This window comes from Chiloscyllium punctatum, chromosome 46, assembly GCF_047496795.1.
Source record: "Chiloscyllium punctatum isolate Juve2018m chromosome 46, sChiPun1.3, whole genome shotgun sequence".
NCBI lineage: Eukaryota > Metazoa > Chordata > Chondrichthyes > Orectolobiformes > Hemiscylliidae > Chiloscyllium > Chiloscyllium punctatum.
The window spans coordinates 37390934-37399149 of record NC_092784.1 but is presented as its reverse complement, the minus strand read 5'-3'; the positions used below and the strand labels follow the sequence as shown (position 1 = coordinate 37399149).

Below are 8216 nucleotides of genomic sequence, written 5' to 3'. Positions count from 1 at the left end.
ATTCCACCCTCCTCTCTGACCTATCACCTTCATCCCCTCCCCCACTCACCCATTGTACTCTATGCTACTTTCTCCCCACCCCACCCTCCTCTCACTTATCTCTCCACCCTTCAGGCTCTCTGCCTGTATTCCTGATGAAGGGATTTTGCCCGAAACGTCGATTTCGCTGCTCCTTGGATGCTGCCTGAACTGCTGTGCTCTTCCAGCACCACTAATCCAGAATCTGGTTTCCAGCATCTGCAGTCATTGTTTTTACCTAGACCCAACTCCCTGTCAATCCAAATTCGACAGATTCAAATTCTTTGGTTCCAAAGTCGATTGGACCAACCCCAATCAATCCAAACTCCAATCCCAAAGATCCAAATTCACCAGATTCGAGCCCTAGATCAACATTCTATAGATCCAACATCTGCACGTGAACACTGTACAGATCCAATGGGATTCCAATGAGATACAGACATCAAACAGACCAAAAGACGGAGCCAAGGCACCTGAGTGTTCAGGACAGTCTAAGGAGGGAATGTGCAGCCATGGAATCGCCTGAGGGGGTGGTCTAGTCCTAGACAATTCCCGACTCCCTCCCTCTGTCTGGCCGTCCCTCCCACCCAGCCCGGAGTATGCTTTCTGCCGGCGTTTGGGAACGAATTCTGAGCGAGCGGAGCTGAGGAATGGAGCAGTGAGCAACTGTGTCGGAGGCTTCACCAGCCCCTCTGGGTCCGCACCACCCCTCAGCCTGGGGGCAGGCCCAGGGGCAGCTCACTGACCCCCGCCCCCCTACCCACACCCGGACCCAAACACTAACCGCCCGGACCGGGACTCGGAGCAAAGTGCCGCCACTTCGCCGGCGGCAGCGCTGTTTGGGACGGGTGAGATCCCATTGTAGTGGGAGTCCGATCCAGCGCCGGGCAAACACAACTACAAGCAACGAACCAGCTCCCTGGAGGCCAGGTAAACTCCGGCCAAGATCCCAGAGTGTGTGTATCTGTGTGTGTATCTGTGTGTGCGTGTGTGTGTGTGTATCTGTGCGTGTGTGTCTCCCTCTGTGTGTGTATCTCTCTCTCACACACACTCTGTGTGTCTCTCTCACTCTGTGTGTGCATCTCTCTCTCTGTGTCTCTCTTTCTCACTCTGTGTGCGTCTCTCTCTCTCTCTGTGTATCTCTCTCACTCTGTGTGTGTATCTCTCTCTCACTGTGTCTCTCTTTCTCACTCTGTGTGCGTCTCTCTCTCTCACTCTATCTCACTCTATCTCTCTCACACTGTGTATCTCTCTGACTGTGTGTGTATCTCTCTCTCACTCTGTCTCTCTTTCTCACTGTGTGCGTTTCTCTCTCTCACTCTGTGTATCTCTCTCACTCTGTGTGTATCTCTCTCATTCTGTGCGTGTATCTCTCTCTCACTGTGTCTCTCTTTCTCACTCTGTGTGTGTATCTCTCTCTCTCACTCTGTGTATCTCTCTCTCACTCTGTGTGTATCTCTCTCACTGTGCGTGTATCTCTCTTTCTCTCTGTGTGCGTGTGAGCGTGTCTGAGAAAGTATGTGTCTGTATGTGTGTGTGAGAGAGAGCGAGTGTGTGACTGTGTGTGTGCGCGCAGGAGTGCGGGGGTGTAGACTGCACTGGGACAGAGAGGGAGATGGGATGATTTCTGGAGGACAAGGCAGACGGAGATTTGGAGGAAGTTGTGTGAGCATCAGGCGCAGTGCTAGAGAGAAAAAGATCCTTCCCAGACTCCAGCACAATATTTCCCCGATTCCCAAACCCCAGCCAATTCATTCATTTCCAACAACAGCAACACCATCTCACAACCCCACCCCCAACCCTCTCCCCGCCCGATTCGCCGGCCGAGCAAAACGCCAGGGGTCACCGATTGTGTCTCGTGTTAAAATTCAGATCCACAACAGCTACTCTGTCAGTTTCCACTCCGGCCTGGTCAGTTTCCACTCCGGCCTGGTCAGTTTCCATTCCGGGCTGGTCAGTTTCCATTCCGGGCTGATCAGTTTCACTCTGGGCTGGTCGATTTCCACTCCGGCCTGGTCAGTTTCACTCTGGGCTGGTCAGTTTCACTCTGGGCTGGTCAGTTTCCATTCCGGGCTGGTCAGTTCCCACTCATGCCTGGTCAGTTTTACTCTGGGCTGGTCACTTTCACTCTGGGACGGTCAGTTTCCACTCCGGGCTGGTCAGTTTCCACTCCGGTCTCGTCAGTTTCCACTCCGGCCTGGTCAGTTTCATTCCGACCTGGTCAGTTTTGCTGGATGTGAATTTCTGTATCGGGGAAATTCACTTTCAGCCCAGGTCTCTCTCTGATTCCCAGTCTCCCCCTGCCACCCATTACCCACCCCAGACTGTGATTAACCCTTCCAACACGCACGGACTCTCCGTCTTTCTCTCTCTCACACACACACACACGCTTGGACACACGTATCGAGACACAAACTCACTCTCTCTCACACACATATTGAAACACAAACTCTCTCTCACACACACATTGAAACACAAACTCACTCTCTCTCTCACACACACATTGAAACACAAACTCTCTCTCACACACACAAACACCACACGCTTTAGGAAACTCTTTCTTGTTGAGGTTAAAAATCACACAACACCAGGTTCTACTCCATCAGGTTAATTGGCCTCTAAGCTGGTGTAGTGTGATGCTTAACTTTGTCCACACCAATCCAAACCGGCACCTCCACATCTTTGTTGTTGAAGGAATTCTTGATGCAAATCCCATCTGTGTCCCGGTGAAACGGTTCTGTGTGAACTTGTCAAACCATCTCACAAAGGGAGTCTGGAACCGATTCCCAGTCTGGGCCGGTGATACTGTCTGAACAGATTTGTGTTAAATCTCCCGAATCTGATCTATATTAAATATATCGGGACACATCTGCCTGGCCGGAGCTGTCTAGATGAAAACATCTGGAGAGATTCAATTAAAGGCAACAGCACAATTCACACATACATATCAGATGGTTCTCTACATGGAGATTCATGAGATTGGTATAAATGGTGTTTTTTATAGACAGATAATTAGATAGAGATTTATTCAGGTTAAGACCCGTCCATCATATTGGATTTATTATTGCAATAAATATATCTTTAAATATTCATATTTTTGTAAAGATTTGCACGCACTTATTTAAATCGGATATTATTTAAATTAGATCACTCGATTTTTAACTCGATATATTTCAAATTAGTTTACTTATGGTTTCGAGATAATTATTAAATTCGTTTATAATTGAAAATATTTTGACATTTAGTTCAGCTTTATTTAACGTCTCTTCTGTTCTCTGCTTTTATTATATGTGTCAATTTAATTTCTCACCCTCCCGCTTCCAATCGCTTCCTGAGTTTCCTCTCTCGCCTCTGATGCATTGATCCGCTCGGATCCCCCAGTTTACAGCAACCCCCACACCCGAGGCAGCAGCGGAATGGAACACACACACTCAAAGACACCCACCCACACACACATATACACACAAATCTCCCCCGCCCCCCCCACACACACACACATATACACACAAATCTCCCCCGCCCCCCCCCACACACATACATATACACACAAATCTCCCCCCCCCACACACACATATACACACAAATCTCCCACACATTCACACATACACACACACACACACGCCCACACAAACCCTCATCTCTCACACACCCCCACACACACTCACACACACCCACACAAACCCTCAGCTCCGAACCCCTCCCCCCACACACACATACACACAGCATCCCCCGAAGATCTGGCAGACTGCAGGGAAAATCCAGGGCTGAGTTTAAAACGAAAATGTCTCTTATTCTAAGTGTTAGAACAGTCGCCAATAAACAGAAGAACTTAATCTGTAACGGGAATGAATTGTCTGGATTTTGAAACTCCCAGCTTGAAATGTGAGAGTAAGATGAGACTTGGAATAACTCCCTCGTTTCTGTTGTTTAAAATGTCCATGTACCCGGACCCCGTTTTGATTGTGTGAACGGCGAGCCTGGTTCATTTAACCACTGGATACACTTTTGTTGAGATTTCGTTAACCGCTTTCTTTATTCAGGGAATTCATTCCAAGGGACGTTCCCGGTTTGTGTGTGAGGTTTTAACGTAAAGTGCACCCCAGACCGGACTTTTCTCCGTGCGATTTCCGAGAATACCTTTGCCCTTCTCTGGTGAACAAGCTGCCACCCTTCCCCCGACAGAGGGTCTCCCCTCAGCCTCTGTCAAGTAGCCCTCTCTCCTCTCTCACTGCTGACAACACCCCCCTCCTGAACGCCAGGCAGAGACTGACGGTACAGACTGATCGTTCAGGTGTAGATACCATCCCTGATAGATACTGCGCTGCCTCAATCATATCTCTGACAGCGTGACAGTTCAGATTAGAACTCAATTCGGCGCCTGACCGCCAAACGGAATTATAAGTGTATAGAACTTATATAGATAATGGTGCGTATATATGTGCATATATATATGATTGTGTGTGTATAGCTGCAAATATATGTATTTATATATATATATATGATTGTGGGTATATATAATGATGTGTGTGTATATATATATATAGAAAAACGATGAATATATAATGCATGCATATAATGATTTACGCATACAGGGTCTTAACCTGAATAAATCTCTATCTAATTATCTGTCTATAAAAACACCATTTATACGCATGTGTATTGGTTGCATATGTATGATTCTCAGCACAGATATATTCCATTAATTCTATATTCTAAGCACACAGATATTATACATATTTCTGAAATACACATTAAAAAACTACAACGTTTTGAAAATCTCAGCACCCTTTTCAGGAGATTCCAAACCGATGTACTATTCCCTGTGTATACCGTTGATGACAATGCTCTCAAGGCATTTTGTGTTTTCAATGTATGACCTTGTCAGCAACATAGTTGGGGAAATAATTCACAGTGTTTTGTACTTACACTTTCTTGGTGTAATCTGTAGGGACAGCAACACAAGGGGAAAGACTTTCAGCACTTCCTGGTAACAACACTCTGCTTCAGGGTGAGGAACTTTCCCCTTGAATTCTACACTGGATTTATCAGTAATTATTCATACAATTCAAAAATATTATAATGCCAGATACAGAAACTCCTCAATCTCTGGAATACACTGTTCCATAATTCAATCAATAGTTAAGTGGAGTGTGCTTCTCTGTTTAGTGACCCATACAGATTAATGGGGAAATGCTCTGAAACTGTTGTAATGTAGTCTGTATTTCTTTGATAATCTGTACATTGCTTAATGGGGACAGTCTCTCTTTAATAATGTGTACACGGTTTATTGGCAACCATGTCTTTAATAATCTGTGCAGTGTTTAATTGGGACAGTCTCTCTTTAATAACCTCTGTAGGGTTTATCAGGGACAGTCTCTAATAATCTATGCAGTGTTTACTGGGGATAGTGTCTTTAATAATCCATGCCTTGTCTAATGGGGCACTATCTCTTTAATAACCAGTGCAATGTTTATTGGGAACAATATCTCTTTAATAATCTGTGCAGTGTTTATTGGGGACGATGTCTTTAATAATCTGTACAAGGTTTATTGGGGAAAGTATCTCTTTAATAATCCGTGCAGTGTTTAATAGGGATACTATCTCTTTACTAGCCAGTGCAATGTTTATTTGGGACAGTGCCTTTAATAATCTGTGCAGTGTTTAATGGGGACAGTCTCTCTTTAATAATCTGTACAAGATTTATTGGAAACCATATCTCTTTAATAATCTGTGCAGTGTTTATTCGGGACAGCCTCTTTACTAATCTGCGCAGTGTTTATTGGGGACAGTCTCTTTAATAAACTCTGCAGTGTTTATTGGGGACAGTGTCGTTAATAATCCCTGCATTGTTTAATGGAACACTATCCCTTCAATAACTAGTGCAATGTTTATTGGGGATAATATCTCCTCAATACCCTGTGCAGTGTTTATTGGGGACAGTCTCTTTAATACTCTGTGCAGTGTTTATTGGGGAAAGTATCTCTTTAATAATCTGAGCAGTGGGGATAGTGTTTTTAATGATCTGTGCATTGTTTAATAGGGACAGTCTCTTGCTATTAACCTGTGCAGTGTTTATTGGAGACAATCTCTTTAATAATCTGTACAGTGTTTATTGGGGATAGAATCTCTTTAATAATCTGTGCAGCGTTTACTGGGGATAGTTTCTTTTTAATGATCTGTACATTTATTGGGGATAGTATGCCTTTAATAATCTGTACAAAGTTTATTGGGGATAGCATGTCTTTAATAATCTGATTTGGAGTTACCGGTGTTGGAGTGGGGTGTACAAAGTTAAAAATCACACAACACCAAATTATAGTCCAACAGGTTTAATTGGAAGCACACTAGCTTTCGGAGCGACGCTGTCATCTGTTAGAATCACTGTATTCTAACAGATGAAAGGCTTAACAGACAATCAATTTTTCAATGTATAATTTCAGTTACATCACACTTCAAATTTTTGCTATAAATTCTGTGTTACGATCGAGCCCTCCACTATCACCTGATGAAGGACCGTCGCTCCGAAAGCTAGTGTGCTTCTAATTAAACCTGTTGGACTATAACCTGGTGTTGTGTGATTTTTAACTTTAATAATCTGTGCAGTGTTTATTGGGGACAGTGTTCTTGTAATCTGTGAAGATTTTATTGGGGACAGGCTCTTTCATAATTGGTTCCTTGTTTATTGGGAATGGTCTGTCATTAATGCAGAGATAATTTATTGGAATCAATGTCTATTTAATAATCTCTGGAGATTTCACTGGAAACAGTCTCATTAAAAAGTTGTGGAGAGGTTATTTGGAGCAATCATTCATTAATGATCCCAGGATAATTTATTGAGGACAGTCTCTCTTTAATAACCTGTTGCAATTTTATGGGCAAGTTTCTCTTTAATAATGTGTCGAATGGTTATTGGGAACATTCTGCATTTAAAATCCTCTGCAGATATTGGAGGAAAAAGTAATTTTAAAATGATCTTTTTAGAATTAAAGGGGGCAATGTCTGTCTAATGGTGTGTGCAGAGTTTACTGAGGACCATCCCCAGAAAGTGTGGAGAGTTTATTGGAGACAGGTTTTCTTTAGTAATCGGTGGAGAGTTTAATGGGGACAGTCTCACTTTAAAAATCAGAGTTAAAAGTCACACAACACCAGATGATAGTCCAACAAGTTTATTTGGAAGCACTAGCTTTCAGAGCGCTGCTCTTGCAGCAGGTAGCTAGCAGGCAGAATAGTATGACACATGAACCTCACAACTTTAACACATTGTCTGAGCTGAGACGTCACTTTTTTTAAAAATAAAATCTTAAGTTATCTCAAGAACGCGATTTAAAAGAAGTTCTGGGAATTGCAAATGAAAGAACTGAAACCTGCAACCCATTCTAAAAGATGAACGATTTAACAGCGATTTAGGTTTGTTCAACATATCATTTTAGTTGCACGACACAGTGATCATTTGCTATAAATTTTGTGTCTTATGATCCTGCACCACTAATTACCTGATGAAGGAGCAGCACTCTGAAAGCTAGTACTTCCAAATAACCTGGTGTAGTGTGATTTTTAACTTTGCCCACTCCAGTCCAACACCAGCACCTCTACATCACTTAAAGATCAGTGCACAGTTTATTGAGAGCTCCTTTCCCTTAAAACCTGTTTATTGGGGACAGTCATACTTTAATAATCTGTGGAAGGCTTACAGGGGACAATTTATCTTTCATAATCTTTGCAACATTTATTGGGGCCATCTCTCTTTAATAATTTGTGGATTGTTTAGTAACAGTCTCTGCTCAAAGATTTGCGGAGTGTTTATTGGGAGCAGTCTCCCTGTAATAACCTGTAGTGAGGTTACTGGTGTAGGTCTCTCTGTAGTAAGCTGCAGTGGGAAGACAGTCACCGGTATAGTAATACTGCGCTCATGTGCATTCAAAACCTGTGACAGCAACTGAGCGAATGTGAATTTATTTCATCCAAAGGGAAATCTAGAATGAGCATGTCCCTTTGTCAGCTGAAATAGCTCACTGAGGGGAGCTTTCCACTGAAGATCAAAAGGTTGTTGGTTCAGGCCTGGGTTGTGGCAGAATACATGGGGGTTTCTGAGTAGTCCCCGGGACAGTCAGCAGAGAGAGAGAGAGAGAGAGAGACAGAGGCAGAGAGTAGGTCCCAGAGACAGTCAGCAGCTTCTAAATGAGGGAAAGAGAGAGAAA

General features: G+C 43.5%; 1 protein-coding gene across 1 annotated transcript in view; it reads left to right on the top strand.

Annotated features, from left to right (window-relative positions):
• Positions 1-848: 848 nt before the first annotated feature.
• Positions 849-8216, top strand: part of lmx1al (LIM homeobox transcription factor 1, alpha-like) — a 338126-nt gene continuing 330758 nt past the window's right edge. Inside the window, exon 1 of the mRNA XM_072564043.1 lies at positions 849-948. The gene's annotated coding sequence lies outside the window, so the exon portion shown is untranslated. The remainder of the gene's footprint in view (positions 949-8216) is intronic.